General features: G+C 53.4%; 1 protein-coding gene across 1 annotated transcript in view; it reads left to right on the top strand.

The window, feature by feature from the left end:
* Positions 1–12762, top strand: part of LOC128270824 (box A-binding factor) — a 165005-nt gene that overhangs the window by 92026 nt on the left and 60217 nt on the right. The window lies entirely within an intron of this gene.

Below are 12762 nucleotides of genomic sequence, written 5' to 3'. Positions count from 1 at the left end.
GGTGGCAGTTGATTTAGTTGTTGGCGCGCTCAGGACGAGAACTGTCTCTGGATCTGGGCTCGGGTCTAGGGCCTGGCCACGGTAAACATTCTTCCTAGATTAAGGTCTTAGGCAAACAGTTCGTAGCAAACAGACGTACGTCTTCGTCGTCGGCGGCATCGTCGTAACCTGTTTGCTGCTTGTTTGTCTTCCGTTATCCCGCTTTCCGACACGGGATGGAATTGATTTGTTGCCGAGAATGCCGAATGGACCGAAGCCGATGCCGGTGTTTAACCGGTCGGAAAGTGTATTAGTCCCTTCGCTCGACCCCCGTCATTCGGCCACAAAGCGACTGGAGATTCTCGTTCGGCAGCTAAACGGTCGCTATCGATTGGGTCGTGTCATGTCTGTGCCTGGACCTTTTTAACTCCTTTTTCGCTCCTCGTGACTGCAGCAAACGGCGAAAGTACCGCAATTTATCACGTCCGACTCACTGCAGCAACGCGCTCGTCGCTGGCGGGGGACCGAAAATCGGCAGCGCCTCTATTGACTGCGGCTGCCCCAATAATATCGGCGCACCGCTGTTATCGACTAAACTCGATCGGAAAGCAAATTGCCTTTGCGTGTGCGCCACGATTTAGGGCCCTAGGATCTTCCACGGATCCCCGTGGGACCCTTCGTCGGTCTCTCGTCCATTGCCCGCCCATTTGTCGTCATCTACTGGGGCGCACTGTCGAAAGCACTTCGCGCTGACCTCGTTCCGGTGTCCTTACCGAACCGAGCGGCTGATTGATGACGAGCCCAGTTCGCGAGGAAGCGTTTGGCGGAGTGGATTGCAATCATAAAACTGGAACTGCTGGATCAACGACCGACGCCCGCGCTTTTGGCAGAACTGGCCCCGGACCAGGGACCATAAATTTCTGCTAACGTCACGCGCTGTGGCCCAGAATTCGGGCCAGAAAAGTGTTTTATCGATTCAAGGACACTGCATTATCTCGTTGTTTTGCGAATCGCTTAGCGTCCACGGTGGGTCGGTAATGCAACTGCAACTGCAGCAAACTATCCCCTTCCCAGTCCCGGAAGACACGGAGCACACAAAGAAACCGGCGGATCCACGTCGCGGTTCTTCGCGGGCGCAACGAACGCTAAAATGTAAATAAATAAATATCTTTGCGTGAGTCGCGGGGCATAAATGCGCCGTGTGTGTGTGTGTGTTGGTCCCGGTGGAGTGCAACTTTATGTTGGTCGCCGCCGGTTGGGGAAGGGAACCGAAGGCGCTAGAGTGATATATAAATACAAACAACATGTAAATATGTGCATCATTTGAATATCATACTTTCATCCATCTTTGCCCGACGCTGCTCGCCGGCTGCACCGCCACACGTACCCCCATCACCCCCTTTCTTACACCATCACCACCACCACTGCCTCCCTGGCCACCCCTGCCATGGTTCCGTCTTTGTCTTTTCGCGCAACGCCGATGATTTGTTTTGTTGCACCTTTTATGGTGGTTCCTCTCCATGTTCTGTGGATTATGGGCTCCGTGGCACTAGAATGCTGCGGGGAAGGTGGCGCTGGCCATTATCATCCGTTCCGTCTCTGCTAGCGGCGCACGACGCGACGTCTTCAAATATTGAGCCACACTGTGACGTTTGTTTATGTCTGCCGGATCAACGTACGCACCGTACCGGACGGGGGGTGCGTTCCGTCACACGCATCCTGCGGCCGCCGCAAACCGCGACGCACAAAATGGCTCGCGGTTAGTTCGGTTGGACCGCGTGTCCTGCTGCACACGCGGTCTGAGTCCTTCAACCCGCCGGCTCAAACCGCCCAACAAAGATCGGCAAAGATCTGCGGCCCTCTTGACGTCCGACCGCCACGCTCGGGTAAAGCTGCACTTTGCATTGCAAACGATGCGCGGCGACACGCTGGTTGCGTAGAAATATTGTGCAGAATATTGTTTACTGGCACGCTTGTCAGAAGAGCGCAAGCGTTCCGTTATCAAACAGTGAGGCGAGTTGCAGTTCACAGTAAATAAATGGCCTTTACGCTGACACTGACAGCGACAGTTGAGTCCCACGGTTTCCGCCAGGTCCAGGGTACCAACTACTTTTCTTTCAATTCTTTCTCTGTTCGACATGACGGGCCGTTTCTCGGCGAATGGCTGCTAGCAGTGGGTGAAATGTTAGCCCAAATAGGATTCTGGTCATAGCTCAATAGCTTGTGGTGGATGATTCCATGCCAATCCATCCACTCAGCAAACCAGTCCTGGTGTTGGCGTCGGTCGGTTGAATAAACTCTGCGAAATAGAACCTGTACAAAGAAATCAGGTCTTTGTAATTTCGATCTAGCGTGACTCCACTTCACGAGATACAACTGAAAGCCATCTGCTGGAGTAATAATGGAGTGCTATCCGATAGACGCAAGAATGCTGCGCCAATAAAGGCACAGATGGAAGTGTCACGTAATCCAGATCAAATATGTCTTCGGTATCACACACCTTTCCCCGCATTTCGGTCTGGGGTCTCCGACCAATAACTGAAATTTCAAAATCAACAAAACACCTCCTCCGAAGAATGTCGTGAAATTTCACGTTCCTCGCGCCAGGCTTTGCAGCAATTCCACCAAGAGCAGCCAGGTCTATTGCGCGGGTCGCAAGCTGTTTTTAAATACCCAGAGACCAAGAGGAAAAATAAAACGAGGAATCGAACGTCTCTGACACACTTTTTATCGTCGCAGAGCCGAGCCGGCTGTTGATTGTATGTGCCCGTGTGTTGCTGTTGGAAAATGCCGTTGTGTAATGAAATCCAATTACAACGCCGGTTCCCCACCCGGGCCATGCGAGAGAGATACATATCGACTCCCCGGTGACGTGTAATCACCATTCGCAAGTGGGTGTGACATTTCTCGGCACCGATGGTGTACCAGAAATCAATCGATCCATCCCCTGGAAACTCTGGGCGGTGTTGTGGCGGCGGCGGATGATGAGGGACACGGGACCCGGCACACCACATCATTAATCATAATCCAATTTTGATACGTTTGAACGGGGCGACGATGGCGGCGGCGGCGGAGTCCTTCGCTCAGCCAACAGCCAGCCCGTGGCCTTCGAGCTGTTCGATTCGTTGCGCACGACCGCCGTCTACGGCGTAAAGTGCCTTCTCCGGTCTCTGCGGAAGAGGCTTTCCGTGTGGCGGAAGATTTTCTGCGAATCCAGCGATTTAGAAAACCCTGCCACCCCGTCCCGCCCCGCCGATTGGCAGCCATTTGGCCCCGGTTCGACCCGACGAGCGATTGATTTATATTGATGATGTTCGAGAATTCGGCAAGAGTCCTTCGAAAGCCCGGGCGCGAGGATTTGGGGCTGATTAGGTTGACATCAAATCAAACAGTCGTTTGTAGCTCCTGAGCCATTTAAATGGGACACAAATGGTCCTCCACGTCCTTCCGCCTGACGGCGCAGCGTCCGTAATGAACAGCAGTTAGGAGTTCTTCACTTCGACAAAAGACTGTTCAGTGTATTCTTTGGCGTTAATTTTCGGACGGGCCGGCTCTCTAGATCCAACAATGTTCGGTCTCCAAGTAAGCTGGTCTAGACGCGGCTCGTGAGCCTACCGCCGTGTCCCTTAAAGCCTGATGGTGGTACTTCAATTTGCATATTAATTGGAAATCACCCCGTCACCCAGGTACTGGCGTACTGGTGCCGCTGCCTGCAGCAGGACCCGATATCCGCTGTCCGATATTTGTTTCCTGGAGCCAACCTGAGAAGTCTGTGTCTCGACCGCTCGCCGAATCGAATCCACGGGTGCGCAGGATTTGCTCTAATTTTGCGGCGCTCCACGCCGACAGAAGTGGACCGACTGTCGCTGGACGTCGTGTCGGCAATAACCATAAAGCGCAGCTTGCATTAGCAGCCACCCGCATTTACAAGGCTGGCAAATTATCGGCCCTCGGGGCGGCGAAATGGCGGACGACACCCTCCACCTCTCCAAAAGGTTCAATGTTTGAGTTTATCTGACCCGAATGCAAATGGCGATCCGGGGTTCTCGCCAATAAATGCACACACACAGCGATAAAGACGTCCTTGGCGGGTGAACAACGGGATACTTTCATTCCCGGATTCTCCACGCAGAACTTCGATCGATGATGTTTCGTGGCGGTGCGACCGCGGCCAGATCTTCGCGAAAGTTGGATCCACCATCCGGAACATGAGTTGGCAACATGGGCAAAGAAACGAATCCACGAATTAAGCCACCGTCCTCCGAGGGCCACGTGATACGCGCCGTAGTTCGCAGTCAATGTCCGCCCGAAAACGGGGCTCTTGGAAGGCAAATCTCGTCCGAGGTCGTGTAGACGAGCTAGACGAGCCGAGCAGAGAGAGAAACCCCGATAGCCGGTCTCAGTTCGCTGCGCGTCTCGCCACGCTCATCACGCTCGTTCCGATCCGATCGACGCGCATGGTCCGCGACGGACGGCATCGCAAGAAGTTTGGCCGGGCCGGGCCAGGCCGGGGTTTCCACGGTTCCACGGGTCGGTCGGTCATCAAATTTAATTAAAATTACAACCAAATCGAGCGGCCCCGGGCATCGGCATGGAAAGGTGGCTCGCGGTGTGTGTGAGTGTTATCAAGGATTTTTCTTTGCCCCGTGCCCCGATCTTTTGTGATCTGCCACCATTCAAATTTTGTACGGGGACGAACGGACGTAAAGTTGGAGTGGCGCACGACCCCATGTTTGAGTTGCGGTGTCTAGCCTCAGCCCCTCTCGGCCGTATGTCACGCTTGCCCTGATAAAACCCTGAGCCCCGTGAGTGCGGGGCGGAACTTGTCACGTTTTCTGTTTCTTTTTTTTTTTACACGGGGTCCTCTTTCACGGCCCCAATCGCCGATAAGAACGCCGCCGTTGCTGGCTGCCCCGTTGAAGGTGACCCAATCGTGCAAACGAGATTATCGAGATCCGTGGCCTCTCGCGCCAATCCGACGACCAACGGCGGTTGGTCTGTCGGTCGGTTGAACCGTTTAATGCGCTGACCCCCGTAGCTAATTAATTGCCTTCGAATTGGTACCGGCATTGGGGGGGGCCCGCAAGTTTGCTGCTACTTGCACGGTGCTAGTAGTAGCTCCAACCCAAGCCGCTTCTCTGTGTGGCTGCTTTTTGGCTCGTCACCAAGCATCGGCGGACCGCGATCCGCGCGATACGCCTCCTCCATTCGGAACGAGTCCATCAGCGATAAATATATGAACCTGTCATGAGCGGGACATTGGGGGCATCGATCGCCGAGCCGAGGCCCGGGGGTTGCCACTATTTTAATCACACACACACACACACACACTCTCGTGGAACCGCTTTCTGGCAGTGTCACTTCCGAGAGATTTACACGCTGGCCAGCGCCAGACTTGCACGGCAAGTGCACCACCAAACGCGGCGTCTTAAGTAGGGCCGCCATTGGCACTTGCACGACTGTCCCGGAGGGCGACGCGTGGGACCCAAAACGCAGCCAAAAATAAATTATGCCACCCACCCCGCAGCCGCCGCCGGGTGGGGGAGTTCTAAGTTTTCCTCGCCGCCCGGTGATAGTTTTCCGACGTCCCAGCGCGAGATGGATGGTGTCAGTTTGTTTTTGAGAACAGCGACGACGCCGACGCTGATTCAGTGCTCCGATCGGGGAGGCCATTTTTCATACGTCCACCCCGGCGTGGGCCGAAGGAGAGGACCCTTCTCCGCGAGGACTCATTCATAATAAACGGTGCCGCGAAAGGATGAGGTATATTTGGCCGCCCGTTTCTGGGTACTGGAGACTGGGGCATTTAAACACTCTCGCTCTAGGATGATGAATCTTGGCGTGGCCGCCTGGCGAGTTGATTTCGGCCGCACTCGGTCCGGCCGGTGAAAATCCGTTTCCTATTAACAATCCATCAATCTGTGTTTGATCCACGTATCGGGACCACACATCACAGGCCGCGTCCCCCGGGCGACGATTTATCATTTCGCTTTCGTTCAGCCAACCGTGGTGTGAGCCTGGCGTAGGGTCTCCGTGACGCGCTCGTGAAGTAAGTGTATGGGCGCGAGTTGGGCGTAAAGCGAGACACCACCCTCGCGCACTTTGTCTAAACGCCCACCGTGGCGGAACCGTGAGTTATTTCACGCGCGCATACGATATTCATCATCGTCTTGCCCGCCCTGGGAGTAAACTTTCTGCCCGGAAGGCATTCCCGTCTGTCGCTCCACACACAGGATGTGACTATTATTAGTATTATCATTACTAGTGACCCGAAGGCAGCGCGCATGCCGCCTAATTGCCTGTTTTGGATCTAGTAAAGCAGTAAAACGTTATTTCGAATATCATCTGGCCGTAGACAGACAGAAATTCTCGAATGAACTGAATCCGGCAGTTGTACAGGGTCATTCAAAAAGTTAGTAATTTCAACAACATATTTAAAAAAACACGCCAATAGTCAAATTTACGCCAATAGTCGGTTCTGATAAGATAATTTTCAATGACACTTTTCGGGTGTTACTTTGGCCATAGCTTGGCGTATGTTAATTTTCAATTGCTCCAAAGTTGCATGCTTGTCAGCATAAACACGATCTTTGGCGTAGGCCCACAAGAAAAACTCCAACAGTGTCAATATCTTCTAAGTCCATATCGTCAGGCCAAACAAGTTTTACTATTATCTGGCTGGATCAATCGGAATTGACGGTCTTCGTTCAAATAAAAAAATAGGGACTTATAGGGAAAAATAGGGAAATAGGGACACCGCCAGCCCATAATGGGCACGATACAGTAACCTTTTCTGGATAAAACGGCCGCTCTTCAATCGATCGAAGTATTTTTTGTGCCCCAGATGCGGCAATTTTTCTTATTTACGTAGTCGCAAAGAGAAAAATGTGCCTCGTGATCGAAGCAAATTTTATTGGAAAAATTAAAGTTTTCGCATCCACAATGTTGTAGTAAGTTTTAGTCATTTTAACCTGTACTTCTGTTGTTCAACGATTCATTTTTTTAAATGGCAGACATTCAACCAAAAGTTTGACACTTGGGTTGACAGATGTATTCGAAAACTGTAAAATGTCAGCCCGGTGAGATAAGCGATCGAACCGATGATCGGACCACAAATAATAAGCAGCCTCAGCACTAAGTTTTAAGAGCATCGCATTAAAGTGATCAGGAAAGTTAATTGGCAATCAGAACTAGAGGTACTCAGGATACTCTTGGGGCAAACGTAGAACGGAGCTGAGAGTTTTAAATGCATTTCTTGTCATTTCTTCATAGTAGACATTAAAACGATCACTTAGAGTTCGAAATATTCCACCGGTCACGAACAGAGAAGATACTCTAGGAATCAGCCTGCCTTATCAAAGTTTCCGATACAACACAGTTGAAATGAAAATCTTCAAATCCGCATAAATTAATGTTTCATTTCCTCGTCCATCATGTAGTTTGTGAGTCATGCTAAAGCCACGGTGAGCAAACTCCTAAAAGTCGAGCAAATTACCATCAAACACTCCTGCACCTAACCTGCAGAAAACCCGTGGTGTGGTAACCACGAGTGCGCAGTGACAGCGCTGAATCCGTACATTACCCCCAGGGCAAGATCACGGCCGCGCATCGCGTATCGTGCATAAATTGAGATCGACTCGCAGCTGATAAACCTCCGCAATTGCGCAAACCCATCGTGTCGCGGTTCGTGGACCGCCTCGGACCCGGACAGATTTCCTTAATCCACGCGCACAGCGAGGACTTCTCGCCTGCATCATCATCATCATCAAGATGGCGTCGATGGCGACGTCCGGAGTCGTGTCGTTCCTCGTCGGCTCTCCACGTCCACTGGGACACCCTCTGGTCGCTGTCGTCTCGCAGAATTCCCAGTGGCTTTTCGCTGGAATCGAGTGCGCCCGCCCCGACCGGCCCCCCGAGTGTAACTCTAAACGGTGCGGTGCACTTCGCCAGCGAGTAACGCGCATCGCCCACTAGCGAACGATAGCGACGACGACGACGACGGCCAGGATGGTGATGCCGAACGCGGAGCACGCACGCGGCCAACACTACGAACTACGCGTTTATCACAATTTATTGGCACTCTAATTGGCACTAATTCATATGTTTTTATCGCTTCAGTCATTTTTAAGCTGACGCCGACCTCTTTTACAGCAGCAGCACCCCGAGCAGCCGCGGGAGATATCGCCGCTGCCATTTCAGCCGGCGGACGCCACATTGGGATCCGCAACTTCGTTATTGGCGCAAGCGGCGGCGGCCCCAAGAGTGTGTCCCAAGTGCAATCGTGTGGCGGATTTCGGTCTTTGGCTCGGGGGGGTTGCATTCGAGGCGGCCACCACCACCACGTCTCAGTGGTTTGCAATCCCATAAGTGCAATTACTGCACACACACACACAGATAGTAAGGGGGACGCAGATCTGTGTTGTGTCCCCAGAAACCCTAATCTTCCTGCTGGCAGCAGCAGCGCGCGCCTTGGGAGCAGCGAACGGTAACGATGGCGAAGCTGTCGTCTGCTGCCGCGGCTGCGTAGGAGGCCTTTATATGGTGGCCGGATTGTCGAACGCCAACTGTCGCCACACAACTACTACTGCTGCGCCACCACCACCGCGGGGACAGTCGCTTTATCCGGACGCCTGCGACGCTCTGGGGACCCGCTTACGGTTGGCTAAGGCGCTTTACTGTCTCTACCTTTTGCCAATCGACACGGAGCAAGTGGGGAACACGGGAAGAGCGAGGGAGAGATTGGTTCCCGTGTTCTGATTCCTTGCCCGAATCTCTTACGCTAGGTTCAATTTAATCTCCCCTACGGCCCGCGCCCGGAAGAGGCCAGGAAACGCTTAACCGGCTTATCGGTTCCGTCCAGATCTGGGACGATTTTTCACGGCACACGGCCACTCTCGGTTCTCGGGCCACCCCAATCACGATACCCCACCGGGGTCTGTACCGGGCCGGGGGCAAGGAACCCCACATATTTGCATGATCATCGCCCGTACGCGCGTACCTTCAGCGCCCCGTCGGCCAGATCGTGCGCCAGCATGGTGAACGATAAATTAAACATATTTGCATATAAACAAGAAATCACTTCCACCTCGGCGCTGGCCGGCTCGGCTCGACCGGCCCGCCGGACTATCGGATGCTGGGCAAACGGCGGTTCCCCATTTACTAGTACGACGGCGACGCACGGCCGGCCGCTGATAGAGTGGTGGTGACCCTTCGGCAGGCATCGGATTTTTCGAGATTCCCGCCCGATATTGTCAAAGTGCGAAGTAATATTTCCCTCCCGATTTGGATTGGCGAGTCCCCGAGTCCCCGGCCCGCCCGGATCCGGCGTGTGTGGTGCGGAACGGAACACTATGAATATGTAAACAGTAAACAGTGCCAAACATGGGGCATAAACAGAGAGCCAACAGCGCCAGTCAGCCGCTTGCTCGAGTTCACCAAACCCCCAACTGTCTACGGTCCCGTCAAGAGGACGGTTCGTTCTGGGTTTTTGGGCTCTTTTCTCTGGCACATGATGTATTAGTTCACTGTCGCAGTGTTTTCCCGGAATGGAGGGAGGAATTTATGCACCGTGAGCCTTGTTTCGAACTCATTTGGACGAATTGCAGATCCATCTTTTGGGCGGTAACATTTTTCAACAAAATTCGATAACGACGATGGCAACGAGGACGACGACGAGAGCGATTCTAGTCTGTCTTCCCAGGTCGGCCAAGGAAATCCCCCAGCGGACATTCCAGAAGCCGTGCGCCTCGCATTGCTCGACTGATCGGAGATGAGCCGAGAATGCTTTATATTGATTCCAACGATGCCGATCCGGACCATCGGAAATTAGCCGGTAGCGATAACGAAGCCGGTAGCCTTGGCTGGGCCATCCTTTCCCCAGCCAAGCTTTCAAGAATTCTCAACCGCACCGCGCATAAAGCCGCTTGGGGGCCCTTATTCGGTGCCGCGCCATAAATCGATGCCAGTCTTTGGCCACCTTCACGCAGTCGAGCTGCTGTGTGTCTGTGTGTGTGTGTGTGTGTGTGTGTGTGTGTGTGTGTGTGTGTGTGTGTGTGTGTGTGTGTGTGTGTGTGTGTGTGTGTGTGTGTGACGGCCCGGTGGGGGATGCACCAACCCAACTGCAGCATCGGGTATCGGGTACGTGATAGTAGTAGATGCCTAGGTTCGTTCGACTATTTTTAGCCTCCTCCAATAGTTGCCGGCTTCTCGCTGCCGAGAGATAGAGTTGCTTGGTGCTGCTACACACAGAACTATCCTCTCGTTTCGGGGGGCAAATTTTTCATCACCCCCACCGGGCCTCGGGTTGAGTTTTCCGTTTTTCCACCCAGCAAGAAGTAATCATCGTTAGAAGGTTCTTTATCATCACCGACTGCATCATCGTTGGCTTCTTCACGCTGCGCTTGGCATGTCCGATTACTTTAGTACCGACTTACCATCGCAGATGAGTTGATTCGGCTCAGTTGCAATGTATTTCGGGTTGGTGTGCGTCAAAAAGTGGCAAAAACCTGACTTCAAATCTAGAACTACATTTTTTAAATTAAAAACTTATATCCAGTCCCATCTTAAAGATTGTGAGCTCCTTGAGGTGGAACACACACAATCGGTGAAGTCGGTGAATTTGTTGAACGAATTTTAATGAGACGCGCGAAACGCCGGCCATCGTTGGTCGTGGCGTCGAAGCGCAGGATGCATTTACCAGAACAATTAGTGCATTTTTGCATCGGCCCCCAACACACACGCACACGCACTGCTCCGTGAAGCGTCCCACATCCCGGGGACCCGGGGAACCTTTAATCTTGCTCCGCTCCGTGGGTCCGCGTTATCGGGCGATCCAAATCTGGTGCATTTTCCGTCACAAACGTCTCTTTGTGGCGTACATTTTCCGACGGACCCCCGGGTACGCCACCCCTTGATCGTAATCAACGCGCAAACCGAAAGAAAACGCGAGGCCGCTTCGCCCATGTCGGGAGAACTGATAAATTGCAATCCAGATGTTTTTAATCTATTTAAAGAACTTACTTCACTTCCTTCGCACGCACGCACGCACGCACGCACGCAGGCGGGAAGACGACACCCGCGGGCGGCAGGCGTCACCCGGAGGTCTCGGGAAGATATCATCCTGAACCTGAACCTCCCATCCTGGTATGTCATATCGGCTCCCCGTGCCTTGGTGGTCCAACCAGTCTGCTGCGGGCTATCGAGAATCGGTTGCAGCTGGTGCTGGTGGTGGTGGTGGTGCTATCGGATGTATCCGGTAGCCGGGAGGCAGAACCGACAGAACGCAGACCGAAGTGACGCAGTTCGCTGCCGACAGGCGGCGCTCTTACCGGAGTTCGTTATGCATTGCGATCCCCGGTGCAAGTAGTCGCCGGCCGAAGACCGAAGATAATCTCGAAGAAGCAAGACAGCGACAGAAAGAGAGAGAGAGAGAGAGACCGAGCCACCGGCATGGTCCTGTTACGGATGCCAGTGATATAAAGTGAATGGGGAAAGATCAGAGGTTGAAAACACACCAGCACACACCCTGAGTGTCAGGCAACATCCGGTAGTGCTGAAAGTGCATACCCTGGTCCTACTGTCTGCCATGCCAGGGGACCGTGGGGAGCAGGAGGAAGAAGATAAAAATATCTTCCCGTTCCGCTGGTGGCGGACGATGCGTGGCGGTGGCGCACATCGTGATAGCGCCCAGAGGAGGATAACCTGACAGATGAAGCAGCAGCCTGTGCCATGTGATGCGTGTTAATGATAATCCTCTGTTTTTGGGCGGCCGGCGAACAGGCGGCGGCGGTCCCCCAGCCGGCTATTACTGTGGCGGTTATTAGCACGTAGGATTGGCTGCTACCAGGCCTACGTTCGGGTTCGGGAGCGCAACCCTCGCGCAACGGCACTTTTGCGATATCGTAAATCGCGCTGCCTCGCGCTGGAACGGAACGTCCTACGCACCACTCTTCGGGGTACCTTCGCAAGCAGAAGAAGGTGTCTTACTGCGTTGCGAGAGCTCCCGCGAGAGAGACGTGTCTTGCGTTGCGTCGATAGTGTTCCACGTCTTTCGCACATCTCCACCGGAGGACTCCACATCTTCTCCGCATATGGGGCTATGCTTTAACAACAGCGACCGGAAAATCGTAAACAGCAATGGAGACGATGATCTAAATATTATATTATCATCACGTGGCCGTGGGGTTGTTGTCATATTTATAAAATGACTCATTCCAGAATCGCAAAGTCAAGATGACGGCGAACTCCCCACGGAGCGGTGGGCTTGGGCGTGTAGGAGTTCTGCTCCTCGATTAGTGTCCCGATTAGGTTCTCTCCGACTCAGATGCAGCCGTCGACTCCGAGCGGTAACAGCACAACAGACCCAACTCCACCAGAAGATGACTTTTCGGTTGCAACTGCCAACGGATTGTGGTACTAATTTCCCTCACAAACACACACACACAGAGAGGGGAGGCGCGCTTTGTGGTGGGCACCCTCTGACGCAGGCGTATAATTGTGGCCAAGTGGGAGTTACTGGCCCAGCTAGAACCAAACTACATCGCCCGGGCCGCCCCGGTGGTACCTGAGAAATTATTCATTCCGTACACGGAACCCATTTACGGCCACGGACGGCACAACAACGGTGACTGTCGAGTGTTACTGGGGACTGGTTACACGCAGACATCGCAGGAATCGATTGGTGGTGCGCGCCGTGTCTTGTCGTGTTCCGTTGCGAAGCGCGCGCCCATCTCTCTTGAGGTCATCCTTCCCGACCGACGACGACGAGGAGTGTGTCCCGTTCAG

This window comes from Anopheles cruzii, chromosome 3 (assembly GCF_943734635.1).
Source record: "Anopheles cruzii chromosome 3, idAnoCruzAS_RS32_06, whole genome shotgun sequence".
Taxonomy (NCBI): Eukaryota; Metazoa; Arthropoda; class Insecta; order Diptera; family Culicidae; genus Anopheles; species Anopheles cruzii.
Note: the sequence above shows the minus strand (reverse complement) of the source record. Positions and strands in the feature narration are given on the sequence as shown.